The sequence below is a fragment of the Canis lupus genome, chromosome 3 (assembly GCF_003254725.2).
Source record: "Canis lupus dingo isolate Sandy chromosome 3, ASM325472v2, whole genome shotgun sequence".
In the NCBI taxonomy this organism is placed as follows: Eukaryota; Metazoa; Chordata; class Mammalia; order Carnivora; family Canidae; genus Canis; species Canis lupus.
In genome coordinates this window covers 68329315-68346781 of record NC_064245.1, presented here as the reverse complement: position 1 = coordinate 68346781, position 17467 = coordinate 68329315, and the positions used below count along the sequence as shown (strand labels likewise).

The 17467-nt window shown below is 42.1% G+C and overlaps 1 long non-coding RNA gene across 1 annotated transcript; it reads left to right on the top strand.

Moving 5' to 3' along the window:
• The first annotated feature begins 6427 nt into the window (after positions 1-6427).
• Positions 6428-16980, top strand: LOC125754801 (uncharacterized). The gene is made up of 3 exons (XR_007409650.1): positions 6428-6646; positions 10381-11483; positions 16082-16980. It is a non-coding gene; the product is annotated as an uncharacterized LOC125754801 (long non-coding RNA).
• Positions 16981-17467: the final 487 nt, after the last annotated feature.

The following is a 17467-nucleotide window of genomic DNA, read 5'->3' as shown; positions in this document are numbered from 1 at the left end:
ATCGAGGAGACTGGACATGACAGCTGAAAAAGGTAAGCTTTGCTGGGGTTTATGGAGCCCGGAACTTTCCATTGGTGCCACCTGCGAGGGTACATTTCCTGCAACCAGTATGCAAAGTGAAACATGTTCATTCTCGCTCCCACTGCTCTTGCGGTTGTAATTCTTATCTTTATTGCTACCCCTGCAAAGAGGAGTAAATCATTATGTGTGTATTTTTGTTGGCTTTCCTTCCCCCCTCCTCTCTTTCAAAGTTAATCGGGTTACTTCTGTGTAATTTTTTACAAAGTAAATTTCCAACTACCTTTAACCACAAATTAGTCATCATATGGAGCTTTTCAGGGTTATATTAAGTCATTCGTCATAGATGCTGCCGATAATAGTTAGCTTAGGCTAAATGTTTCCTTGTTCAGGGTATTTATCACATCCTGTACTTGCCATGCCTGTGGAAATGAAAGCAGCCAGGGTGCGAACGTGCTCACGGGCAGCGCAGGGTAATGAATGAAAGCTGGCTAAACTGCCAAGGCCCCTGTCGACCGGGGGCTGGTTATCACTGGCGTTAAATCCCTCTTCTGCATGTTTCATCCCTGAGTGATGCAAGGGCCCAAGAGTTTCATAAGTACACAGAGGCTATGTAGGAAGAATCTGGGCTTTCTTGTCTGGAAACCAAGATTTCCTTTGACCTTGGGCCAGTCCTGTGCCCTCCGGCCACCTCAGGATCCTCCCTGGTGATGTGTGAACTGGAATCCTGACCCCACAGGGCTGTTGTGAGGTTCAAATAAAATCGTGTCTGTGAAACACGAACCCAATGCCTGGCCCATAGCGATGGGCCTTCCACGTGACACCTGCCTCAAAGGAATCTCTACAGCATTCAGCTGGACTGATTAGGGGACACCTCATGGTCCTAGTTTTCCACACTGGAGAGGTCTGCAGACTTAGCATTCATACCTGCCCCGTGAAAACATATCTTCAGATGTACCCCATGAATTTGGAATCTCCCATTTTGCTGTCTGGGTTTGTCATTCAGGTCCATCCTAATCCATACATTTAAAAAAATATTAATTTATTCATGTATTTATTTATCTAGAGCATATGTAACCAGAGGGAGGGGCAGAAGGAGAGGGAGAGAAGGAATCTCAAGCAGACTCCCTATTGAGCTCAGAGCCTAATGTGGGGCTTGATCTCACGACCCTGAGATCATGACCTGAGTCAACATCAAGAGTTGGGTGCTCAACTAACTGGGCCACTTGGTACCCTCAATTTTTTATTTTTATTCATTTATTTTTAAAATTTTACTTTCTTTTTTTAAGGTAATAGCTTTTGATACTGAGTTCACGCTCTCTGATATTCAACCTCTACCCAAGCCCTTGATTTGGCTTCATGCTCTCATCTATGAACTTACTTTCAGTGTGACACTTCATTGGTTTCCATTACACTGGGAATAATACACAAATAACTGCAAGATCCTTTTTTTTTTTTAAAGATTTTATTTATTTTTTTATGACAGACACAGAGACAGAAAGGTAGAAACACAGGCAGAGGGAGAAGCAGGCTCCATGCAGAGAGCCTGACGTGGGACTCAATCCCACCTCCCCGGTATCACAAACCCGGCTGAAGGCGGTGCTAAACCACTGGGCCACCAGGGCTGCCCAATAACTGCAAGATCTTTGCCATAGTCCACCAGCCCCATGTATGGCAGTGCTGAGAACACCCTTCAGTGTTTCTTGTTATCTCTCTTTTCTTTTTCCATCCACGTCTAGAAGCAGCCTTCCTGGGGCCCACCAAGCCTGTTCCCACCTAGGCTCATTTGCACATGCCTTCTCCTTGCTAGAACCCCAGCCTCCTAGTTATGGCTCCCACCAACTTCATGTCTTGGCTCAGATGTCATCCCCTTACAAAAAGCCTTCTTCACTCAGTCCCCTGTTTTAAGGTACTAAAACCCCCTCCATCCTCAGTCTGTTCTATTTGTCTTCTCAGTCTTTATCATTGCATTATACATTAACTATATCTTTTGCCTGATTTGTCCCACTAGGCTATGAGTAATATGATGGGAAGGAGTTTCTTTGTTTAGTTTTGCCCTACATATCCAGCTCTAGAAAAGTGCCTGACACACAGTGTATATGTTATAAATTATTTTAAGATTTATTTGTTTATTCATGATAGACAGAGAGAGACAGAGAGAGACAGAGACAGAGACAAAGAGAGACAGAGATACAGGCAGAGGGAGAAGCAGGCTCCATGCCGGGAGCCTGAAGTAGGACTCGATCCCGGGACTCCAGGATCACGCCCTGGGCCAAAGGCAGGCGCCAAACCGCTGAGCCACCCAGGGATCCCCAGCCACCCAGGGATCCCCTGTCATAAATATTTGTTGAGAGAAAGACTACATAAACACACTGACTTTTATCAATAACCATGTCATGGAGCTTGGAATAAAGTGGTGGGGCAGATGAGTGAGCAGCTTTGTCCCCTTAGTGCATTTTCTCTTTGAGCGATGATTGCTTTGCTGTATCAGGTTGGGGATATTATCCCCATCTTACAGGTAAAAAAGAAAAAGAGGCTCAGAGATTAGGATATTCAGGTAAAAGGATGGTGCTGAAAGTGCCTCCATTTCTCTAACAGTAAATGCTCTGTAAGGGCTTCTTTAGTGAAGAAACAATTTGCTATACAATCCAGGTATGGGAAGTATGTTTAATCTTTTGATTGTTGGGTTTATTATTTTACTGTTGTTGCTATTATTATTTGTTATTACTCCTTGAGCTTGATATCATAATATCAAATAATCAATATCCTGTATCATAATATCAGATATCATAAACTCTCCAAGGCTATATGAATGAGGACATAACATATATTCTGTATCTACATAGGGTTACAGTAAATCACACATGCAGAGAACTAGATGCAGGGTTAGACTCAACATCCACGCCAAGCCACATCCATGCCAAGCGGCCACTACTGCTTCCTCATCCTGCACTCTCCTTGTTTATGGGAAGGAGTTGAGGCCCAAGGTCACCAGAGGCAGAACTTCTATAAGGTGGGAGATCTAAAGAGTCCCTGGGGATCCCTGGGTGGCGCAGCGGTTTGGCGCCTGCCTTTGGCCCAGGGCGCGATCCTGGAGACCCAGGATCGAATCCCACATTGGGCTCCCGGTGCATGGAGCCTGCTTCTCCCTCTGCCTGTGTCTCTGCGCCTCTCTCTCTCTCTCTGTGACTATCATAAATAAATAAAAATTAAAAAAAAAATTTAAAGAGTCCCTGAAGCTTTCTGTCCATAATGAAATACTATTTTGTTATTTCTTTCTTTATCACAAGCCACTAACAGAGTGCCTGGTATTTAGGAGGTCTGGGAAATAAATGATTCTATGCTAACAACACCAACCGTACCCTTTGTAATTGGGTCCCATTAATTCATTCGTTCAACATGTACTTACAGGACTCTTACTATTTCCCAAAGCCCTCAGCTGTAGCCAGGGGATGAAACTATGGGGAGCAATAGGCAGGTGCCATTGCCTGCAGGAAGCTTGCACTCCATTCCCACATCAGTACAATATACATTGTTTCAGATGTTACTTTCTCTACACCGCCTCTGGGAAATAGAATATGAGAATGCTTGGTCTAATATTTTTCAGTTCACTGCTTTTATTCCAAGAACAATTTTCACTCCCAATTCTCTGGCCTTACCAGATAATTCTTAAACACCCAGCAAGATGAAACACATGGTTTCTTTCTTTTGATGAATACGCAATAATGTTTTTTTTTTAATCTATTTTTGGATACAACCTTTTTTGTACAAACAAATTTTATATATGATGTTTTAAAGAAAAGAACAACTAAGGCATATAAACAAAAAGCTTTTTCTTCATACATCAAATGGTTCAAAAAATACATTTAGCTTTTGTTAGAGAAGCCATCATGCTCCCTAATTACCATCAAGTGTTATCTCTTAAGCCCACCACATGAGGCATCTGCTCTAAGATCTAAAATAGCATAAATACAGTAAGCTTAGCCTGCACACTAAAAAAGAAATCAACTGGTCAACAGATGTACAGAAAGTACCTGCTACATGCAAGACAATATTCTAGAAATTGATGCAAACAAGAGAGACCTCATCTTCACCATTAAAGGGCTTACATTCTAGGCAAGAAACAGAAAATAAAAATGTGACCAAAAACAAATGATGAGGATAATGTTAGGTCCTGATAAGTGTTATGAGAAAGAGAGCATTGACCTGTGTGTTAAAGCTGGGGGTGGGAGGCTCTGAGATGTTCTTTCATTGGGACCTGAGCACTGAGACAGAGTCATGTGAAGATGGGACGCAGAGTAGTTCCAATGGAAGGAACAGCACATACGAAGGCCCTGAAATGAATGCACACATTGCGCTGTCCCAGGGACAGCAAGAAGAACATGTGGTTGAAGCTTAGGGGTGAGGGAGCAAATGGCTGGGGGTGAAGTTCATGAGACAGGCAGGGGTGAAGTTCACAGGGTGAAGTTTATGGGGTGAAGTTCATGAGACAAGTTCACCGCAGTCCAGAAGGCCTCATAGGGCACATGGAAGAGCTCAGGGAATGGCTTTATGCAGGGAAGATCATACTGGCTGATTATAAAACTCTTTCTGGTTTCTGTGTGGTTAGCAGCCTTTAGGGCATACCCATGAGGAGGGGGCACCAGGATGGTGATGATGCTGGACGGGGCCCACCTGGATTCAGGTTTCAGTGATAAGGGTGATAAGAAAATGACAGGGGTTAGAGGGTGTTTGGAGGAAGCGCTCATAGCGCTTGCTGATAGACCAGACAGGGGTAAGAGAACAAGGAAAAAAATCAAGAATTGCCGCTAGTTTGGGACTTCAGTAACTGGATTAATGCTGGTGCCATTTCCTGAGATAAGAAGGCTTAGGGGACACCTGGATGGCTCGGTGGTTAAGCACGTCTGCCTTCAGTTCAGGGCATGATCCTAGAGTTCCAGGATCCAGTCCCACATCAGGCTTCCTGCGTGGAGCCTGCTTCTCACTCTGCCTGTGTCTCTGTGTCTCTCATGAATAAATAAATGAAAATCTTTTTTTTTTTTTTTTTTTTTGAGGAAGGCTCAGGAGAGGGGATTTTGGTAGATCATGGTCATGTGGGGAAACATGTGCTCTGTTCTGGGCCAAGCTGTTTTAGATCCCATTAGATTGCTCACTAGACATGCTGAGTAGGCAGTTATGCACAGGAGCCTGGGACTCAGAATCATCGGGGCTAGAAATGCCTAATTGAGAATCTTCTATGGTATTTAAAGACAGGAGGCTGCATAAAATCACCTAAAAAAAGAGCATAGCCACAGAAGGTAAGAGATTTGGAAATGGAACCCTAGACACTCCCAAATTTAGGGATCTGGTAGAGAGGAAGGAGACCAAACAAAGAGCCAAAATGAAGGATGATTTAGGAGCAAAATAATGCAAGAGATATATTATTTCCTAAATTCTTTCTCAACTCATCCTTGTAAAATCCTTGTGTTCTGATCTGTCCCCGTGGTAGCTTGCTTGACATTCCTTCTTGTCCTGGCTCCACCTTCAGCTACATCAAGTAAGCATGTCCAGGTTTTCTAATTCTGGCCTGCTTCTACTTTGATGATAGTCTTGCAGACTCTGGACCCTGCTCTGTCTTGGGATTCACTTCTTGGATGCTCCCTTTGGGTATCTGTGAGCTTAAAGTATGTGTGAGGGCATTATCAGGGCCAGAACCACTGGCTCTCAAACATAGAATGGGAAGAAACAAAAACAAAATACTGATCATAAATATGGAAACTTCTCTGGCTACATTTGCTCATTTTTCCATCCAACAGGAGATTCTGTGTGTACTTGGGGGCAAGTACAGACTGTAGTTTTAATTTGGGGGTCTTCTCTGAGTCCAATGCCTGGAGGGGAGTGGTGATGTTTTGAGGGAAAAGGGCCATGGGTCTCTGTGAGAAAGATCTAAACCAAAATGTTTTATGGTGTCTTTAATAGACTGGTGTATTTAATTGTCCACATGTGCTTCCCTCCCCTAGACTACTAGTCTCACATAGGGTAGGAACCATGCTTTAATAATAATAACAGTAACAATAACAATGATAAAACAGCAAATATTAATTGAGGTCACGACTGTGCCAGGAATTGTATAATGAAAAGCTCTGTGTAATCCTCAAAACAACCTTTAGAGGCAGGGGTTACTATGGTCTTTAGTTCCTCAGATGAGTTGGCTTACGAAGTTGAAGATGTTCCCAAGATCATATAACAAGTCAATGCCAAATAGCGCACTGAGATTTGTTTGACTCCAAGCCTCCGGGTATTTAAGCAATGGCTTAAAATATAGGCTTAGAGTCAAACAAACCAGAGGATCTTGTTAAAAATACACATTCTAGTTCAGCAGGTCTAAGGCAAGGTCCATGATTCTGCATTTCTACCACCTCCCAGGTGATACTGGTGCTGCTGGTCCCTGGACTATGCTTTCAGCACCCAGACCCTCTGCATCTACATCGTACTCCCTCTCCTGATGCATCTGCCACACTGTGGCAGTCCAGCAAATGCCTATTGACAGAATGAACATGAGATGATGAGACGATAGGTGTCTTCCCTTCTGCTAAGGGAAACTCAGATCTAATGGTGCCATCTGACCTCTACATTTCTTAACTCCCAGGTAAGGAAGGAGAGATTTCAGTTCTCTTGTTTTTGTGATTGGGTTATTACACAAGGCTGAATCGAAACACTTTTCAATCACATCTTGGCTAAAACTTAAATCTAGAAACGAAAGAGATCTCAAGTTGGGTCAAGAATACTCCGATCTGTACCTTTGTGTACAAGATCAAGGGAACTTCACCTGGCTTTCTCAGGCTTAACCATAAATTACATTTTGTGTGTGTGCATGGCAATATTTTCTCTCATGGTGGTTTCCTCCCCACTATACCTGAAGTCCTTTATAACCTTATCTCCCTTTCTTTCATGGTGCTCGTAACATAGGCTAAAGTTTCTCTGCTTTGCAAAGGGAAAAATAGGAAGCCTAGATCATTTAAGTGGTCTACCAAAGGTCACCCTGGGAATTAGGGGTGAAAGGTGATAGAAAAAAGTAGACTCTATGCTCCTGTATCCTGGTCCACAAGCCCCCTCCCTCGTCACACCACTCTCTCTGGAGAATGCATTCTCTCTCAAGGAAACAGAATGTTGAACAATGAGATGGAAAACTTGGGGGTGGATGAAAGGGTTCTGAAGGGCAGGTTATACAAAAACTCTACTATACTGTCCCCTTGAATTCTCTACCATGTCTTTGTGGCTGGCCTTCAAAGTGACCTTTCAGCTTCCACCTGCCCAATGACCCATGAAAAGGGGCTGCTGTTCTCCATCCTACCAACCACTGCCACAGAGTCTAAAAGAGGCAGTACAAACAGAATGATGGGCACATTATGGGTTGTGTAAGATGACACTCACCCTAAGTTGGAGGTGTGTATCTGATCCTTTAAAAATGGTCCAGAGGCAATAAGGCAGTCTGTCAGAATGAAGCTGAGCCTTGCCATGCTCTGTGTTGAATTCTTCTCTTTTACTTCTCCCTTTGGCTGTATTTTGTCTTTTTCTTCTTTCCTCTAACTTGAGGTCTTTATTATATACATACTATATGATGTACTTGTGTACCTTGCATGCCATTTGACTTATCTCTTCTTGATTGTATCCTAACCATTGAAATTGATTCTTAATTTTATCCGATTACTCCTGTCATGAGCATCTACTCTCGGTTTCGTTCTTGGCCCACAGTCTCATTTCATAATTGGCTCAAGACAGGATGTTCAAATGTGGAACATCGTGGTTGGCTCATTGAAATCAGTCTGAATGTAGCACCTTGCTGCTTTACTCACCTCTTCCTTGCTTTGTTCCTTTGCATTATTCACAAATTCAAAGCTCTCTGGCCAGGGTGGAGATTAAGGAAGCACCTCTCCTCCACTGGGTCACAAGCATGAGAGCATGGACACACTAATTGGTTGCCCAGGCCAACCAGGGGTAAATGGATCTGGAGATGAGGAGCAAAACTAGTCCCAAGGGAGACTGTTGAGGGCCATCACTGTTTTGCCAAATCCACTGTCAGGTTCCTGGAGCCAGAGATAAAAATTGAAGAAGAATATCTGGAGCCAGGTAAACACAGGAATAAAGCAGGAGACATGAATGAAAGAGGATTCAAGACAAAGGCATTTGTGCCCTTGTGTGCACAATGCTAAAGGATTAGAGCTCCATTATTTGGGGGCTGGCCAGGTTAAAGACACAGCATCTCGGCAGGTGCCAGATCAGCTTCCTCCACTAAATTATAAACTCTTGAGAAAGGGGAATATGTTGTAATTATTGTGTATCTGCCACATAAACTAGCGAAGTTCTTAGGACACAGAGAACACTTGATGTATACTGAATTTTGTTATCTGTCTCCTATCTCTCCTTCTTCACTTATGAAGCCTACTGTTCTTTTGAGAAAAGGTTATAACATGTGGCTCTCAGTGGAATGATGGACTCCATCAGTTAACCTCAAATGAGATTGATTTTAGGTAGTAAAGTTGTGGTCTTTAGAGTCCATCTTCTCAGGCTTGAATCTAGCCTTGCCACTTGCCAGTATATATTGAGAGAGAGAAAAAGGGAGTAAGAGAGAGGTTGAGAGGGAGAATTTAATACAGTTGTGTAGCTAGTGTCTGCAAGGTTGTCTCTGCATCTGATCTGGGACTTGAAGTTTACAGGGAACACATTCACAAGGGGAAGGTCCTGAGTGAGCCAGGCTAGGACCCTTAAGCATGACATGGAGCTCCACAGAGATGGACTGAACACCTGGTCTCTTCTTGTTTCCTCTGACCTGGGTTGCAACATGAGTGTTCTGCAGGAAGCAGGGCCTTTTATTCAGAACAAAACACACCCCTGACCTAGAACACAGAGATGCTGTAAGAGGGATTCAAGGGAAGGCAGAGAAATTGCAGATCCAGTTGCTGCTTCATAACAGTGAGGAAGTCAGGTGGCTGATAACAATGAGTATGAGCAGCAAAATGGTGACTGCATCTCTGCTGCCCTCGAAAACATCCCAAGAATCTTTTTGTAGCTGACCCTAGGAAACACATAGGAAAGGGAGTCCTAGGAAATGTACTTCAGCCTAGCAGAGTTGACAGATAACAAAGTCATCATAATGACAGATCAAATAATTTAATTATTTATTTTTTAAAAATTCCTTTATTTAAAATTTTATTTATTCATGAGACACACACACACACACACACACACACAGAGAAAGAGAGAGAGAGAGAGGCAGAGACACAGGCAGAGGGAGAAGCAGGCCCCATGCAGGGAGCCTGATGTGGGACTCGATCCCAGGACTCCAGGATCACACCCTGGGCCAAAGGGAGGAGCAAAAACATTGAGCCACCTAGGGATCCCCAAATAATTTTAATTTAGTAATACACACAGCCAATTTAAAATCTTTCTCATCCCCAGTTTAAGTGATCATCGTGGCAGCAAATCAGAATGACAAGACAAATCTCAGAAAGTGAAGGATTCAAGCATTTTAATGTGTGGGCCACAAAGCCAGGGTACTTGTCTTGTATTTATTCTCTCTTGTTCTACCCTGAAGGCAACTCAAACTTGTTTCCTACGCAGCCCAGACCTTAAGTAATTGCTCTGTGAAGCCATGAAGGACCCAGGCTCTTCTAGCTTTCCATTTGACCACGTGGAGCACATAGTTCTCATCCTTGCGGTAGTGAGATGGCTGTTCTTCCCCTCATCCCTCCCCTTCCCCTCTTCATCCTCTGCGTGAAAGGAAGGGGATAATAAGGAAAGGGGGAGATCCTTCTATTTGAGGGGGAAGTTTTCCTGGAAATCAGCAGGACACCATAGCTTTTGTCTCATTGATCACAACAGATCAAATGTCTACCTCTAGCAGCTAAGGAAGACTGGAGATTGGCCTTTTGGGGGATTTCTCTTCTTATGAACACACTACTGCTTCAAACAAAATTAGGAAAAAAAACAAAAAACAAAAAACAAAATTAGGGTTGTGGTAGTAGGGAAGAAATGGATATTGGATGAGTGACAGGCATTGAATTCCAGAGGGGAACACACCAGAAAAAAACAAAAACAAAAACAAAACAGGAGATCAGGAAGGAAATTTTTGAAGAAGAAAGAGTCTGGAGACTTGGAAAGAGGGCCATGCATGGACATGTTTGGAAGTGGTGGTGCAGGGGTGCATTGTGGAGGTAAAGTGGCCAGGATTTGTAGATAAATTTTATGCTCTGTGGTATGAAAAAAGAAAATGCCATGAGCCTTCCTTGATTTAGGCTAAGGGTTGGATGTTGGGCTGCCTGGAGCTAGGGATGATGACACAGGACTCAGGAAACCATGCTTCACTATTTTGCAATGTTGCAGTGATGCAGCTGGATATAAGGAAGACCAGACAAAAGCAAGGAATGGATGCCAAAGTATACAACCCTAAAGGCTAAAGGAATGGAACCAAATGGAGGTGGGTGTCTTGGCTGTTGGATGGATGAAGAGTGAGGTAAAAGTAAAAGTAGGAGAACCGGGTTTGGGGGTATTGCAAATACCCAGCATTGGCTCTTAACCACTTTTGCCTGTAAATGACCCCAACTTCTCTGAGACTCAGCTTCCTTCTGTTTACAATTAGGGAGTGATAACTTTATCATCTTAGGCTTGTTCTGAGAATGATTGGAGATCTTTATAAGAATGATTTAGCTTTTTCCCTTGGTATCTGCCCCAGGAGAAGGAAGTACCCTCTTTTCTGATGCCCCAGGAAATTTTGATATCAGATTTATACCACATCGTAGAGGTCATCTGTTGTTATGGAAAGGGCCGGAATTTGAGCACACATAGACAGGGTATCAGAATCTGCTTCTTGTCAGCAATGTCACAACTGGTCCCAACCACAGTCTCACAAATGCAAAACAGAGATAACGACACTTAGATCATGGAGTCACTTTGAAGCTCACTGAGAGTTAAGTGGGAGAAGTAAGTAAGCTAAAATAAAATGTAGCAACATAAAATGAAATAAATAAAAAAAATAAATAAAATGAAATACATAAAATAAAATAAAATAATAAAATAAAATAAAATAAATAAAATAAAATAAAATAAAATAAAATAAAATAAAATAAAATAAAATAAAATAAAATAAAATAAAATATAGCAACACAATCTTTAGCCCAAGACCTGGCATGGAGTAGGTTTTTGTATAACGTTCATTCTCCTGCATCGAATAAATAGGGAGACATAAGTGGGGACAGATTATTCAGTTCAAAACTTGGGCTTTCTATGATGCTGAGTTCTTAACCCTGGACTGATGGACACATTCTTGCTAATCCCATTTTTGGTTTCGGTTTTGTTTTTTTTGAGAAACTCTGGGTCTCATCCTGGAACCTCGCCTTACTGTTCTCATAGCTCTTTTGGAATTAGGAGATCCGGGGACTTTCCGGGAAGAATAACCCGTGATGTGACACGCTTACCCCACAAATAGGGTAAGTTCTGGGATGGTGCAAGCAAGGGACTTTTTGAAAAAAAGAAGAAATTAGCTGAAAAGGAAGGATGGATTCCCTTTGGGCCACATTTCAGTGGTAAAATAGTGAGTCAGGAAAATCGAGACTTCTTTTTTGAATGACACACAGGGGATGCTTCCTTGTTCAACTGCTTCCTACTTAGGGCCCTCCAGGTAGATCAGAACTGGGCAGGCCTGCCAAGGCAGCAGGCTAGTTGGCGGCTGACAGAAAGTCGTGCCTTACATTTAGAAAGCCTCCTGTCATCAGACTAATCACTGAGCCTTTTCCTTGTGACTAATGGGTAGTTTTCTTTAATCTCCAGAAACCTCTGATCAATTAACTGCTATTTAAGCCAATCAAGGAAATTGAGATATGGGGTTTAATTAGCTTTCTGAAGGTTATACACAGTATCAGTCAGCAAAGAAGTCTGAAGTGGAACTCAGGGCAGAGCTGTTAGCAAGAGTGAAAAGAGTGGCAAGAGTGAAAGTGAGGTGCCGTTCAGGTGGCACCAAATATGTGAGTGGGCACCAGAGATGAGGCATTCCTGCCCATGCCAGGAAACCAGAAGCTCCTTTGTGTGTGTGTGTGTGTGTGTGTGTGTGTGTGTGTGTGTGTATGTATGGTTTGATAAAGGGAAGCAATTTGAGGAATTAACTTTGAATGATTAACTTTTCTGTTTGTCTTTGTGGGTTTTTGTTTTGGTTTTTTGAGATTTATATATTTATTTGAGAGAGAAAGAGCGAGAGAGCAAGGGGAGGGGAAGAGGGAGAGGGAGAGAGAGAATCTGAAGCAGACTCCTGGCTGAACGAGGTAGGGCTCCATCCCAGGACCCTGAGATTGTGACCTGAGCCAAAACCAACCGTCAGATGTTCAACCGATTGAGGCACTCAGACACCCCTGTGTCAGTGTTCTTAGGCATGTTTCACTTTGGACATATTTGTCTCTAACTCAATGGCCTCATCAGCCCTCCGCTCACCCTCACTCTGTGATTGGAAGGAATTAATGGAACAGAGTGTGTGAAGATTTGCTGGTGCAGACTTAACCCTATAACACTCATGAAGATTTTAGCCAGAGCCAAGCACACGTGAGGGTCAATGATTAGCCATTGTTATTGCTATTATCCATCCCCAGATTCTATGAACACAATCTCCTTGGTATTACGAAAATAATTTCTCTTTTCTCTATCTCTCTTATTCTGGCTAACTGCTAAGAAAGGATTACTTCCCTCTTCTTTCAGTTTTTGGTAGCAGCATGCAGCCCTGCCTGCCTTGTCTCTTCAGTGCCCCCCAAATCAGCCGTGGTCTGGCATCTCTTCCCCAGAGTTCTTTGTGGGTCTGACAAATGTGTCACTCAGTTGGTTTCTCTGCATACAGTTTGCTTCTCTGTGACAAGGAATGACTCACCCAAGGGGATGCCTGGCCATGTTTCTTGGCCAGTCTAAGCATGGGACACATTTTGTTTCTCTAGCTGTAGCATTGTAGAAATCCTGGGGGTAGATCGCTGGTCTTGACATCTTTGATTGCTATATGAGCTTCCTAATTACCGCTGTAACAAATTACCATAAATCTAGTGGCTCATAACAACACACATTTATTATCTCCTTCCCTTTCCCTCTCTCCCTCCCTCCCTGCCATTCTTTCTTCCTAAGAGATACCACAGGAAAGGATTATAATTTAGATAGGGGCCATAGAGCAAATCTCTTTATGGGAAGTTGCACAATGTCAAAGATTTCATCGTGTGCATTATCTCGACGAGTTCTGATGAGTTCCCGTGGGGGCGTTCATGCTCTTATCCTGATCTGCAGACAGCATTGCCCCCTTTGCAGAAGCTCCATGGCCTGACTAAGGTCATTTACTCATTACATGAAATCACACCCCAGATCTTCTAGCCCCCCACCTCCTTTGACAAGGCCACCACATCTCCCTGGTCCCCATTCCACCCATGATATAGTTCCCCTCTGAAATTTCCAGTATGTTTTCATATTTCTGAAATCATCTTTGGATGATTATTTTTGCCTGAAAGATTAACAGGCAAAATACATGTTCTCAAAATTATTATAGATGGAAATTTCATAACCAGGGTCATATGCTGGTGTTATTTATTACTGAAGATGCATGATTTGCTTTTATCTTTTGCAAAAATAAATGGAACAAAAGGAAAGTCAATGATCTGGGATCCATGAGAGCTCACACTCTAAGCCCTGGGGATCCAGCACCCAACCTGCAGGCCAAATAAGAACTGGACATGGCTCCACCTGAGATTCTTAGTACATTAAACATTTTTCCTAATTAGCCAACTCACATGAACTCAGAGGCTGGCAGGACATAGCCACCTGCCCAGACACTGCAGTTCACTGACACTACAGACAAGAGGCCATGGATCAATGAGTGATTGTCACTGAAGCTGAATGCTTCGTTTGAAACAGCCCAAATTGACTTCATTACCATCAAAGGGCTGAGAATGGAAGAAGGAGACAGAGGAGAGAGGTAGGATGGTCCAGGAGAAAGAGAACAGGTTCTATGTTAGAAGTAGATAGTCCGTGACTTCTGTCCAGTTCACAGCATCCTCTGAGGACATGGCCATAGACCATCCTTTTTATCCGATTCTCCAGTTCTGTACCATGTAATCCTGTGACTCTGGTCAGGGCATAATCCTGTGATTATGGTGCAGGGCAGTTTCTGGCCTCAAGTGACCACGAATATTGTCAGTACGAATCACTTATGAGGTCACTTTGCAACAGACCCACCAATAGAGACATTTTGTATTGGATGGGGAAAACTTATTCCCTGGCAGACTGTTTATTGGAGCATAACAATGTGAAGGACAGTGAGGTATACATCTGACATTCAGTCATACCAATTCCTCTCTCATACCTCCAGCATCTCCATTCTTTTCCTTATATTCGGCTGATGATCTCATTTTTAATTTTCCTGAGAAAATAAAAGCTCTCAGAGCATTTGAACAAACTCTTGAACAAACTGCCTCAACTTTTATACCTAGCTGCCATCATGCATACTCATGAACTCTATTTTCACTCCTGCTAATTTCTAGAGAGAAATTATCCACGTTCCTCTCTGTGGCTAATTCTTCCCTTTGTGCACTAGATACCATCTTTTTGTGCCTGCTCAAGGACATCACTCCTTGGTGGTTTCCCCTTCTTTCTTCCTCAAATTTCCCTTTCTATTGTGGAACTTTATCAAGATAAGGACAATATTGTTTCTGCCATCTTAAAATAAAACAAAAAAGGGTCCCTCCTGAGTCCACTCCTTTCTCCAGTCATTAGAGTCCTCTCTTCCTCTTTATAGGAAAACTTCTCAAAAGTTAGATGAGAATTCAACTTCCCTTGGCAAGAATAACTCACAGTTGGTGCTGTACCCATTCTATTGACCACAATAATGAGATGAGCCAAGTTCAGCATTGCTACTTTTGACCAGTGGTTTCAAGTGGTAATCACTGATTGCCTCATTATAAAGTTCCCCGTCAGCCTTTGATCCAACTATTTCATCCTGAATCAATAATTTTAATATAGTTTGCAAATACTAATTTTCTTTATAATTTCATCCACATTTTAGCTTGGATTTTTCTCTGAGAAACTTTTATTTGCCATATATGGCTATATGATTATACTTAAATAGAAACCTGTACGGGCGAGTGGGGAACTTTAAAATGAAGGCATCAGTGATTACCACCTGATGGACCCACTGGTCAAGTTTAACAATATTGAACTTGGGTCAGCTCATTCCTGTGAACAGTACCAAGGGCACAGCACCACCTATGAGGTACTCTTGCTGAGCAAGAGGAGCAGGTGTTGAATTCTAATCTAATCAGAGCTCCAGAACTAACATATTTATAGAAAAAAGGAAGCAAAGGAACCAGTTAAATATCACCACAATAAGCAAAAAGGCAAGTAAAGAATATCTGATGATAATATTGCCCAAACCAGGATTTTCTTGAGAATCAAAAAATGTGTCATTAAACTCTTGTCTGGGAGGTAGGGAGAATAGAAACCAGAACAGTCACATATAAACTGAAAAGTTTTATTACTTAGAACATGAACACTCTAAAGTACAACTGACCTATCGCTCACAAACCAATAGCTTAGGGAAAAAAGCAGGGCCTTAATAGATAAATGTGATGAATAGATTTTGATTTCAGGTTTTATAGGTGTATTTTGTGTGCATGTTTTACAATAACAACAAAAAAGTATAAAAAAAATCAAACAAACAGGCAATCCACTTATGCTCTAGGTATATGATCATACCAATCAATTAGTGATCATTTTCTTAGGTGTCATAATGGTATTACAGTTTGTGAGATTATGCCCCTATTCATTGGAGATACATGCCAAAGAATATAGGAGTCAAACGGAGCTTTGGATTTACTTTACCACACTATTACATTTTTTTTAAAGGACTGAGTAATCAATTATAGAAGATAATTGGAAATTGTTGAATATGGCTAGCATATATGTAAATTTATCAGACAATTGATTCTACTTGTGTATACGTTTAAATATTTTCTAATAAATATTAAAATAATAAATAATGTTAAGCCTCTGGTGTTGCTCCTCTGTTTTACAGGATGATGAACCTTTTGTTATGAACTCAGGAAAATATTGCACTCTGAGAAGTGATGAGAATATATCCTGGCATGCTTTTGGAACCCTAGATCCTTTTCATTAGATTCCAACCCAAGAAACCCAGGGCTGTCACTCCTTTTCAAATATTAAGACCCTAAAGATAATACCTGAACTTGGATTCTAGCTCTACGGATACTTCTGTGGACACTGGAAGTTTCATTAAGCTTGGATTCCTACAATATAAAATGATAAAATGAGTGTAGTACGGGGTTGGGAGAGGTAATGTGCATGAAACATTCCTGCAGGGACTGGCAAAGATCACATGGTCTCTCCTTATTTCACTTCCCACAGAGTTAGAACCAAGACTTAGATTCTTCTGAGTCACACTAGATATTGACAAAGGCAACCAACCACAGAATAAGTGGCTGCCTGTTGACTTCTAATCACATGATTTTTAGTGGGAATGTATGTACCTATCCCTGCTTTTGACAACACATCCTCGAGTCTAGTAAAGTTCATTTCGGGAACACACTTAGGTCTTCCCAAATTAAATGGGATTATGTCTGGAAGTTTGATGTTGATTTTGGAATGGATTTAAACACACAGGGCAGCCCTGGTGGCTCAGCAGTTTAGCGCTGCCTGCAGTCCAAGGCGTGATCCTGGAGACCCGGGATCGAGTCCCATGCCGGGCTCCCTGCAAGGAGCCTCCTTCTCCCTCTGCCTGTGTCTCTGCCTCTCTCTCTCTCTTTCTCTTTCTGTCTCTCATGAATAAATAAATAAAAATTAAAAAAAAATAAACAGACACATACAGGGGGGTTTTCAATGGTGCTACCTCACATAGGAAAACTATAAACAGTATCAACAATATCCCCTGTGCTTTTTCTAATGCTATAAGTCTCATCTTTTCAATCAAATTTAAATCTATAAATAAATAAATAAACTAATTAATTAAAACCTAGAAAGGGCACATATATTGTTTAAGTTTAAAATAGACCCCTGGGGGGGGGAAGTATCAGTTCATTTTTCCTAACTAATCAGTGATTTTTGCATGTGCTTGACTCATGGTCTTCCTTTTCACTTGGGCACCAAAAGCTGTTTCTCATTAACTTGGCATTGCCAAGATAGATTTTGTTCTCAGACTTGGCTCTGAAAGAAGCTCTTTCCAGGATACTGTGTTATTTCTGTAGCTGGTCTTATTGCTGAGTGTCCAACATCCCCCATTTCGTAAGAAACAACCCCCATGGCAGAAGTTTGGGTGAGGCATATACTTACAGACAGTAAGCCTGCCCATCCCTGTCAATGCTCCATGGTAAGGACAGGGGTTCTGTGTTCCCTTCTCAAGGAGAAACATTGGGCTCTTCTTACTTCTCCAGGAAGGATTGGGCTT